Genomic DNA, 12,222 nt, shown 5'->3' with positions numbered 1-12,222 from the left:
GGCCTACCTATGTAAAATGATGAAATTGTAAGTCGCTCTGGATAAGAGCGTCAGCCAAATGCCGTAAATGTAAATGCAAACCTTTTTTTGCCATTTCTTTTTCCAAATATCTGCACAAATATCCTGCCAAAATTGAAAATGAGATGCCTTCATTTACAGTTTCATTTTTTTACATGAGTACGAGCCGTTTGTGACAAAAATTGAAAACACCTATTTGTCATTTCTTTTTAGTCATTATTTAGTCATTAGAAAACACAAACTTCACTCTGGCTTTGGCTTTTCTCCGTGAAAAGTAGAATATATGTCAACTAAAATCAAAACGCAAAGTTTACTTTTATTTCTTTTTCATAGCAATCGGCTGTAAATCTGACAAAATGAATAAATCAACACCAAAGTGACGTTTGTGTTTTCTTTAGTCTGTTAGCTTTTTCAATTTAGATTTGGCCATGGAATCACAGAATAACGACTAAAATGAAATGACAAATAGACCCCCACCACGGCTTCATTCACCAACATGTTCTTAAAGAAATGCTTCTTAAAACCCAATTATGCAGTTTTCCCATAGATTCTGACATTCACTAATATTTTGGGATTTGTTATTCTACATGCATTCAAGATCACAGAGGTGCAAACAGTTCTGTGGGTTAAGAACACATCATAAATCTGACGTACAAATTTAAGAAAAATTTAGGAAGATATTGGTGAATGAAGGCCTTTTCCAATTAATTATGATTCTTCATATAATGTACAAATTAAGAGCTTTTTGTGTTCTTCATTGTACAAGGTACTCTTAAAAGTCTTCACCAGCACCAGTTAAAAGACATCAGTATTTTTCCTGTCTGACTTTCTTATTGTTCACCTTCCCCATCCATAATAAAGATTATGGACGGGGACCACAGAGAAGACCACAGCCTAGATGATCCATTGTTGGCATCCTGAGCAAAAACTGATCCTCCGTGTGAATCCATAATGAGTACTATTGTGGATTCTGCACATTGTCTTGGGAAGCGAGAAGCTGGTAAGTATGGGCAAGTCATCATGCACTTCACACTGAAATACCACTGTGATTTGGAAAATGACAAAAAAACTCAGAAGTGTGCAAGTAGTTCAGCATCCACTTCAAGCAAGACTTCTGCAAGGCAGATGGGTGGATAATGGAGCATGTTAAATTGGAGTGACAGTCTGTTTTCTACAGAGGTTTGCCAACACTGACGGTCAAAGGCTAACTCTTAATCAGCTAGACCAGGGATCGGCTACCCAAATATTAAGAAGAGCCATTTTGCCTTTTCAACAAAAATCAAACCACCTTGGGAGCCACAACACTGTATGTACATCTTACCATCTTGGTTCCAAGTATGTCTCAGTATGTGCTAATGCACTATCCATCCATCCATCCATCCATTTTCTAAGCCGCTTCTCCGTCAGGGTCGGGGGGGGGTGCTGGAGCCTATCTCAGCCGTCTTCAGGCGAAAGGCAGGACACACCCTGGACAGGTCGCCAGTCCATCGCAGGGCAGCTAATGCACTAGTATAAGATAAACATCAAAACACATTACATTGCTCTAGTTTAAGCTTTAGCTCAGCTATAGCTACATTTTAATGTATTGGAAAATTCAAATGAGAAGCTGACTTCAGCTGCGCGACGTTTCAGTGTTTGACAGTTTTGCATTGCAGATTAAACATATCAGGAAACCAGCTGAGTGCTTATAAATGTCCATTCGTCTCCAAAATAAATCTTTCTCTTTGCCTTTTCGTTAGCCACCAGCTAGGCAAGACTGTTGTCTGCTCGCCAACCTACAAGGTGAAATGGTGAATTAGCAGTTCTACATTAACTCCAGCATTTAAGACCATTTATTTTGAAAACTGTGTTAGAACCAGCAGCAGAGCTTTATTTTACTGCAGAGGGTTATTTTATTTTTACCTAAACGTCTAATTCTGCTGTGGAGCTGCAAAAGAGGCTGCATGATGCCGACTCCTGAGCTAGACGATGAAAGTTTTTTTTTTTATTTATTCAGAGTAATAATGAGACACAGCACAGTGATTCCTAAAAAGTGAAGTTTTTGCTTCCTGTTTTGTGATGTTAGTGCACTTTTGTATCACAAGCTTTCATTACATTGGCTCTAGTGCCATCTACTGCATATTCCAGAAACACCGGCTTTAATGATTAATGCCCTGTGTCCACCAGTGCAATGCATAGAAACATGGCAGAGGTCTGATAAGGATATTCACCCCACCACGGCCTTGTTTGTTTCCTGTATGTGCTGTTCTGTTTGGATGGTCCAGCATCCCTTCAGAGTGACTTCACCCCCAATAGACCATACTCTTACCTTTGTGTGTGTTTTAATATTCACCCCAAGGCATTAAAACGTGTTGCCTTTTGTGTACGTTTTTTGGCCATTCATAAATGCCTTTAATATTCACTCCAAGGCATCAAAAGTTGTTGGAAAATGTCTCCAAATGATGTATTATGTGTAAAAAATTCAAATTCCATCATAAATTGTACATTCGATATTGCACCAAATTTGCCAAAATACATAAGGCTATAGTCTTACCTTCTTGTGTGTTTTTAGACCATTCATAAATTCCCATATAGTTCACTCAACGGCATCAAATGTTTTTGGAAAATCCCTGCACATCATGTATTCTGTCCAAAAATTTAAATTCCATCGTAAAATGTACATTTGATATTACGCCTAATTTGCCAAAATACTTAAGAATATAGTCTTACCGTCATGTATGTTTTTTTGACCATTCATAAATTCCTTTACTATTCACTCCAAGGCATCAAAAGTTGTTGGAAAATGTCTCAACATGACTTATTTTGTCCAAATAATTCAAATTCCAACATAAAGTGTACATTTGGTAATGCACCACATATGCCAAATTACGTGATGCTATACTCTTACCTTTGTATAAATTTTTGACCGTTCATAAATTCCCTTACAATTCAGTCCAAGGCATTACATTTTTTTGGGAAAATATCTCCACATGATGTGTTTTGTCTAAAAAATTCAAGTTCCATCATAAAATGTACATTTGATACTGCACCAAATTTCCCAAAATGCGTAACGCTTAACTCTTACCTTCTTGTGTGTTTTTTGACCATTCAAGAAATCCCTTATAGTTCACTCGAAGACATCAAATGTTTTTGTAAAGTCCTTCCACATTATTTATTTTGTCCAACAATTTAAATTCCATCATGAAATGTAAATTTGATATTACGCCAAATTTGCCAAAATACATAAGGCTGTAGTCTTACTGTCATGTCTCTTTTTCTACCATTCATAAATTCCCTTAATATTCACCCCAAGGCATTAAAGGTTGTTGGAAAGATACATCCACATGATGTATTTTGCCCAAATAATTAAAATTTCATCATAAAATGTACATTTGGTAATGCACGAAATTTGCGAAAATACCGAAGACTGTATTTTTGACCGTTCATAAATTCCCTTAAAATTCAGTCCAAGGCATCAAAAATTTTTGGAAAATGTCTCCACATGATGTATTTTGTGTAAAAAAATTCTAATTCCATCGTAAATTGATTGTTCCATATTGCATCAAATTTGCCAAAATATGTAAGGCTATAGTCTTACTGTCATTACTGTGCATCTGTTGTTAATGTGCATTTTTTACCGTTCATAAATTCAAAAGTTTGAGTGCTTCCAAAAGAAAATGCTTCCACATCACGTAGTTTGTCCAAAAAATCCAAATTCCATAATAACATGCACATTTGATATTGCACCAAATTTGCCAAGGCTAAAAATAGCATTTAAAAAAACACAAGGGCATTATTGATTTTTTTTGTATTAATAATAATAATAATTCTTATCTTTTAAATAATAAATAACTTATTTGGACATGGGACACAAGTCTGTGCATGATCATCCTGTTGATAGCCACCTCAGATGAGGTATATAGTGTTAAAGGCTGAAAGTGAGGTACACTACTCTTGATGTGTCCTAAAATTTGTTAATCTACTGTATCACACCTGTTTGTTCTCTGACTTGCTGTTGTGGGAAGGAGAATGAATAGGTATAAAAACATAGGCCAAGCCAGGCCTTTAGGGTGCTCTGCTCAGTCTAGTGTTGCATCCCTCTCTTCATCTCTTTATCCTTTGCCTCATGATACAGTTGGAAGAGTCAAATGTAAATGTAAAGATTTGACACTGTAAACAGGAAATACTCAGGAGGGTCCTCTGCAAATTAGATCTTATATTTCAAAAGCTGGTATAGCTCTGTTATTTACAAAGATTAATAATACTAATCGGTATTCATTTAGCATCTCCAGAATATGCTGCAGTCTTTTTACCAAGGTGTTGAATGACAGCATTCCTACTGTTTTCTCTGACATTTCATTTGTTTTTTACATTCACAATAGAATCCAATTTCATTCATAATATGATTTCTGTAATCAAAATTGTCACAAATATATATTTCAAGTAAATTTTTAGTGTATTGTGTAAAACCTCAGTGGAGCATCTTGCTACTTGCCTGAAGATTTGACACTATAAACTGGAAATACTCAGGAGAGGCCTCTGCGAGTTAAATCTGACATAACAAATGCTGGCAGAGCTCTGTTATTTAGATAGATTAATTCTACCAATCAGTACTCACTTACCAGCTTTTATAATATCAGATATAATTTGCAGAAGCCCCTCCTCAGTAATAAGTGTTCAAATTCAGCAGAACAGTTTTGCTTTGGGGGTTAAATAAGCCTCCCCTTCAGAGCCACAATTTGCCCAGTTGGCTGTTTTGGACTGAAATTGTGTCAAAAAACTTTTTCCAAGTCCATCCCAGACTTAAAATATTCATGGTCTCCCAGTATCTATCTGTTTGAGTTTACATTTTTATGGTCTCCCAGTGGCCATGAGTTTCATAGCTAAAGTTTTAATGGTCTCCTAGTGGGTATCAGGTTCAAAGTTAAAGTTTCATGGTCTCCCCATGTTTATTCATTTCACAGTTCATTATTTTTGTCTCCTGTTGGTCCCAATCTGTATATCAGACTGGATTACTAGATATATACACTATATTGCCAAAAGTATTCACTTTTCTGCCTTCGTATGCACATGAACTTGAGTGACATCCCATTCCTAATCCATAGGGTTTAATATATAATGTCTGCTAGGGGTGGGGGGAAAAATCAATTCTTAGATGGATTGTGATGCGGATGATGGACGATTCTGAATCGATTCACAAATGTCAAAAATCGTTTTTCTAAGTTTTAATTGATAATGTAATGTTGATGGAATGCAAAAGGTGGAACTTTAAAGTGCATAAGTACAGCACCCAAACAGTCCGTGGCGGCACAATACATTAAAAGCTAGTGCAGGGGTTGGCAACCCAAACGTTAATCAGAGTCTGCAATTTCCCTCTGGGATCAATGAAGGATTCTGATTCTGATTTTGTCTCTTCAACAAAAAAAACAAACCACCTTGGGAGCCACGACATTTTGAGTCCATTTTACCATATTGGTTGTATATGTCTCGGTACATGCTAATGTGCTAGTACAGGCTAAAAATATAATACAAACAAAAACACAGACTTACTTTGCACTGCTTTAATCTTTAGCTCAGCTGTAGCCACGTTTCTCGCACCACCAGCTGGAAACCTTTCCACAAAAGTAGAACAGTTCACTGTAAAATGCCTCTCAATGTTTTACATTTTACAATGCTGAAGTCGCTTCTCATTCGCCAGCTTAGAATTTTCCCGTTCCACCTTAAAAGGTGCCTGAGGTAACAGAATGTAATTGCTGCACCATTTAAGGTGGAACAAGAACATGGCTTCTATGGAGCTGGAGGGGAAAACCATATTTAATTTTCTGTCCAGTTGTGCTGCCAACCAGAGGACCATCGAGTAAGCGATGTCAAAGTTCTACCCAACTTGGACAGGACGAAGTGTATTAGTGAACAATAAACTCTGTCACTTTTATTGCCAAGGATTTTCATCCATTCTCATCATTGAGAACCAGGGCTTTCGCGTTATGTTGCACACTTAGGAGCCAAGATCTTATTTCACTGTAACTGCACATTTTAACGCAGATGAGTAGCAGCAGCATCTCATGTGCTCCAAACATGCAGAGTGAATGAGAGCCTTCCAGTTTACTTACCAAACCACTTCCATTTGGTTCATTAATAAAAGAAATTAGAAGTAAATTCATTTTGGACTATTATAAATACTTTGCTTTAAAAGTACCAAGTCCTCAGACAGTAGGAAAACAGAAATCCTGTATAGAAAAAAAGATGCATCAAGATGCATCGATAATCTTTTTATAATGGCATCGCAGCCACTGAATTGTAATCGAATCGATTCATGAGGTTCCTAAAGATTCCCACCCCTAATGCCAGCTTCAACTCTTCTGGGAAGGCTTTCCACACGGGTTAGGAGTGTGTTTATGGAAGCATAAACATCTCAAACGAGAGCATAAGCTGCAGCTCCTTCTCTATCCAGCAGGCGGCAGCACAAACCCACCACAGTAACTGCGGCTCTGATAACATTATAATTATTATTATTATTATTATTATTATTATTATTATTATTATTTCCTGCAGTTCAGCGAGCAGAATTCACGTTAATAACAGTGAGCGTGCGAACAGAACGTTTTAGGGGGCAGATGTGAAGTTGGATCTGTTGTTTTTGTTGTGGTTCTGTGCAAAAATTGCTGCGCATGTTTAACGGCACGTATTTTACTTCACTTCTACCCCAATATTTATAATGTAACTGTACATAAATTTACATATTGGAGTCCAAATGCTGTAAAAATGCTTTTATTTTGCATTCTTTTCTAATTTAATACAAAGTTTCTCGTTATAAATTATATTATCAGCTTTACAGTCTGAGTGAAAAGTTGAATCTTAACACGAATTTCAGAATTTCTTGATATTTGGTGGTGTTTCCCCTTTAATGACAGTGTGCACTTGAGATGCACGACTAGATCACTACCTGTGACAAGATCCTCTGGTCAGCAGATCAGATTCAGCTGAGAATCTGAATATGAGCTTCACTGAAGAGATCAGACTAAAAACACTCTGAGCTTTTAGCACAAACAGATCAACAGGATCAGTTACATTCAGTTTAAACAGTGAGAGAAACAGAATCTTTAACACATTCTACATTTTACTCATCAGGACTTTCCTTAGTTTTAAAATGTTAAAAACTTCTGAAACTTTCTGTGGTTTGTTTCTGAGTGTAAATTTTGTGCTTTTTGGACATTGAATATGCTTTTCACAGTGTAAATATAAATATTGTCCACTTTTCTGCTATTTAATCTTATTCTGACTCCTATGTTGCTAATGTTTGTGTGTGTGTGTGTGTGTGTGTGTGTGTGTATGATATAAATGCACTTGCATGTGCTTTAGTTTCCTCACAGTTTGAGATCTCACTGCTTTTTAAAGTGCAGTCTTCAGTCTGGTCCTCCTCACTGTAAACTAACAGGCTCTCTGTGGGTGATTAAAAGCTACTGCAGGTGGTCAATTCTGGACTTTAAGCAGATTCTGAGCAGAAAACACATGAAAGTAAACATTATTTACACAGTACCATTTACACAGACGACAGCACTGAATAATTTGGCGGTCTATAATATCTTTCACCACCTTCACGCAGTTAAAGACGTTTTATCTCCATCAGTTTATTTTTCATACCAATAACTAACAAACATTCAATTCCTCTAATCCTTTTTAACCTATTCTAAATTACAATTCTAACGGCTTAAAGCTATTTTTTTTAAAAAGTAAATGTCTTCTGTCAAATTTTATTAGATCCCATAGTACATTAATTTGTTCATATATTTTATATTCATAATATTTTATATACTATATTCATATTCATATATTCATTCATAGTGAAATGTATTCGCTCTGTATGCAGCAGAGCATCAGACAGTATTAAGGCAGGTTGTTAGTCTACACTGGTTTTTAACCTGACAAGTCTATGATGTCACATGGCCTGTCCAGTAGAACTGATCTCAGCTTCAGCCAGTACAGAGCAGGTTTGTCCAAGTTTGTGTTGTCATAGTAACAAAGCGGAGCTTAAGATCAGTTTCCTTTGTGGAACCAAAATCGACAGATTAGCTGCATTTACTGAAATTAGCCAAGCTTATTAAGTTGGCTTGATTTGTGTAAAAAACCCAGGTGAAGTGAAGAAGTGAGGCAACCAGGAGTGACCAGTGAGTTGACCAGCCGAACAGACCAAGGGAAATACAGAGTTGAACAGGTGAAGTAAACAGAGGGAAAGTGACCAGTGAGGTGACCAGGTGACCTGAGCAGTTGAGGTGTTGAGAGGTCAGTTAGTGGCTGTGAGCTGCTGAAGGTGAAATGTGCATTTGGAGGCCTTTTTTGGGGTCTGGCTATAAACGCAGTTCTCTTGTCCAGGAAAGGACAAAAGCAGACTAAATAAAAGATACGTCTCCTTTACCTTCTTAAACACTGAGGCCTTTTTGATCTTCGCAACAAATTTCCAGCTAAAGTGACCGTTTGTTTAGTGTCTTGTTCGTCAGTTTAGTCAGAACTATCAACAGGAGGAAACGGAGCGAAAGAGAGATGGAACATTTTCCAAATTTACTCTGAAAAGTGCTTCCTGTGAGCGCTCAGTAAAAGCCTCTGTGCTCTCTCACAGCTGGACCACTTCACACTGACCAGTCTGTCCAAAACTCACAAACATTCAGAGTTTTGATTTAAAGTTTCATCTTTCTGACCATCGATCAGGTAAAAGTTTCAGCTGTTGCTATTTTTGCTGAAATGGATAATAAACATGTTTAATAACCGACGGTGGTTAAAACTGTAACACATGAAACCAATGGAAAAAAGTGAAACCAATGAGCAGGTCAGCACCTCGCCTGCATTTCACCCTTAAAAAAAGGACATTTTAATTAATATTGTATAAAATTGTTCATTCTTCGGTGATTATGCATCAGGTGTCCAGTAGAGAAAACCAGTAAATAAACGGTTCTAAAAGGCCCTCCAGACTCCGGTTCAAGCATTTGCTGGAACTTCCCAAAGAATCATTTCATAAAAATCCACAACTCAATTTCACATTTTATTCATTTTCATTAAAATGATTCTATAGAATTATAGGATTGTAGTGCATTACAGTCTGCAGCTATCAAACAGTTGCCTAGCTATAAAAGAGCCTATAAAAGAGGGTACATGATTTGTGATAAGGCGAGCAGAGGAGGAACATCTGTATTTCAGATCCAGCAGACAGTGCTGACTGTAAACATACATCTCCTTCATAAAGAGAAAAAAGAGAAAATAAACAGTGTAGTACCTCCTGATGTGACTCAGTGTCCTCGCTGATGAGAAAAGCTTTAATATTTCATACTGCAGTGATCAGAGCTTTGGGGCATTTGTGTGGCTTCAGGTTTTCATTCTTAAGAAGCTGAAGATCATCTGATTGAACGGCTCTAATCAGCTGCTCTTAACCTTCATTCAGTATTTGCAGCGATCAGAAAAAGTAAACCTGCAGCCACACCAGCCCACAACCCCACTCTAAAGGTGCTGCTGCTGGGCTAAAGCGTTCTATTTCAGCGTCTACTGCACTACGGAAACAGTCAACAGTTTGGATCCACCTGAAAGTATGTTTTTCAGAATCTTAGTTCTGAAATCTTAATCTGAAATCTTAAGATTAAAAACCTGAAATGTTGAACACTTTTTTAGTTTTGTTCTCACTCCTGTTTTAAAACAGTAAAAATCCTTTGTGAGTGGGTGTGTCCAAACTTCTGACTGCAACCGCATGTTGATCATCACGGCTGGACTGTCGGCCTGATTCAGTTTCATCAAATTAGTACTGTGGAGGGACATTAGTGACCTGTCGAATAAGAATGTCATCAGTTTCACTGACACCAACCCCTCCACCTATCCTAAACCCCGCACTGACCGCAGACCCTCCACCGATCCTAAAGACCCCAGACCCTCCACCAATCCACTGATTTAAATGTATTTATTCTCCTGAAGGAGCGATATGTATCTGGTTCTCTGGTTCTCCGGTTCTCCGGTCAGACTGACACTCTGCTGTGTGTAAAGTTCACTCTGAAAGTCTTTTCTCACCAAACATGCTGAGTGGACACTGAGCACCTGCTAATAAAACCATTTAACTGAACACAGAAGAGATATAAATATGAACTGTTATTTACTGTATATAAAAATAAGAAAATACAAAAACGGAACACAAATCCTGCAAACACGGAACCAGTTTAGAACATTTCAAATACTGCTGGAGTCAGGAACATTAAAGATTAGAACAGGATTCCTGGTCCAGCTCTGAAACAGCATGGAGTTAGAACTTTAACACTTTGTAATTAGAACCTCAACCTCTTGTTTGACCTCACGGTTTTGAGTTAGGAGTTTTCAGGTTTTGTAGCTGGAACCGTAACAGTTAGGAAGCGGTAACTTAATATTTCATAATTAACGTTAACTTTTAATTAATGTTTGAGTTATGATGGCAATGAATCATGATATTCTGTAACTAGAACCTTAACACTTTGGAGTAAGAACCAAAATGTATCGCAGTCAGAATGTCAATGTTTTAATTAAGACTTCATTTTGGTATTTGAGACTATAATATTTTGTACTTGTGATGTTTGATTTGTAGTTAGGATGCTGGTGTTTTGTAGTAAGAACTTTAACGCTTTGTAGGTAGAGCATTAATGTTATGGAGTTAGAACCTTAATGTCTACCACAGTGCTGGACTTTCTCGCGCTGGAATATATGGAATGGCAGTTAAACCTGTTAGTGTGGAGCACCACATCTGTTCCACTTCAGAAACATCTCAGTCATCTGACACTGTTTTGGCTCAGTTCATCAGAAAGTTAAGGTTCTTCATTCATATTTTATTGAAGTAATTGTGCTAAAATTAACTCCAATTACATTCCAACTGAAATTGAGATACAAGCTTTTTAATACTGTAGGAGCAAATTTAGCCCTTTTTTTTATCTAACACTAGATCTGACCTGCAGTAGATCTAAACTACACTTGACCTGATCCACAGTAGATCTGAACAGGAGTAGATCTAAACTACAGTAAACCTGATCCACAGTAGATCAGAACAGCAGTAGTAATTGTTTTCATGAAAATACATGGAATTAATAACAGGGTTTGAAAATAACTTGCACTGTCATATTTCTGGTTTGTTTTAGTATCAGCACATATTACAGTATTAATGGTTGTTTATGGGAATAATTTATATAAATATTCAAAACCTTTCACTCAACTGTGTGCTGCTTCAGTTAAACGTCTTAGTTCATAATTAAAATCACAATAAAATCCAGCAGAGTTTAATGTGAAAATATGAATCGGGCCAGATGAGACACAGAAAACAAAATTACATGAAAAGACAATAAAGTTTTCAGAATCAAAGCCCAGGAACTCCATTTTCTCACAAATGAAAACCTACAAGCAAAACCTCGTTATCACTTTGAGAAAGGGACACATACGTACAGTGTGACTGAATAATGAGATATGTCTGCTGATCTACTCAGGACAGCTGTGCAATAGACGTAACAGAGCTGACCCATTGGTTTGTTTGTGGTCCGCCGCAGTGTCGGTCAGGGGTGTCCAGCTTCGTCTGAAAGGGCAGCTGATTTATTAGTTTGCGGTGAACTGTACTGGTCAGTTTATCTGTATAGGATCTTGTTGTGTGATTTTCTGTATTTACTGTGTTTATTTAAATAAAATAAATGTGGTGATTTTCCTTCTCAAACACACTAAACCTGCTAACTTCAGCTGCTGCTTTCTGCTTTAGTTCCCCCTGAACTCTAGACCTGCTAGGCTTCTTCAGCCTTGAGTCTAATCTGATATTTGGACTTTGGCAGATGCACTGCTGCAGTATTTCAGTACACATATCGCAGTAGTTCTCAAACTGGTTCTCAAAGTGGTTCTCAAAATGGTCCTCAGGAACCCCAGCCGGTCCATATTTTTGTTCTAATCGCTTGGTGCTGGGAGTCGGCACTAAGCAAACATGCGGAGCATCTGGGCAACCGGTCTGAGAGCCTTTGCAGTGAACTAAAACTGTTTACTTTTTATTTTAATTGGTTAATTTGTCACTAATTGGTCTAATCACACCAGATGGACTGTCATCTGTTTCTTTATCATTCACTTTGAAGTCCTACCAAGTTCTCACATTGATTTCAGGTAAATGTTCTATGTTCTGTATGTTGAACACAGCAGTCAGTTCAGACTGTCACTCTGATGAACGTCCAACATTGATCATCAGTCAGTCTCAGTTTGTCT

At 37.4% G+C, this 12,222-nt stretch overlaps 1 protein-coding gene across 9 annotated transcripts in view; it reads right to left on the bottom strand.

Annotated features, from left to right (window-relative positions):
* Positions 1-9,018: 9,018 nt before the first annotated feature.
* Positions 9,019-12,222, bottom strand: part of LOC108412580 (anoctamin-1) — a 93,055-nt gene continuing 89,851 nt past the window's right edge. For all 9 annotated transcript variants that reach the window (XM_037540673.1, XM_037540674.1, XM_037540677.1 and 6 more), the window contains one exon: positions 9,019-12,222. This exon is cut by the window's right edge and continues 649 nt beyond it. The gene's annotated coding sequence lies outside the window, so the exon portion shown is untranslated.

Source organism: Pygocentrus nattereri, chromosome 8, assembly GCF_015220715.1.
Source record: "Pygocentrus nattereri isolate fPygNat1 chromosome 8, fPygNat1.pri, whole genome shotgun sequence".
Lineage (NCBI taxonomy): Eukaryota > Metazoa > Chordata > Actinopteri > Characiformes > Serrasalmidae > Pygocentrus > Pygocentrus nattereri.
This window is presented reverse-complemented; position numbering and strand designations above follow the sequence as displayed.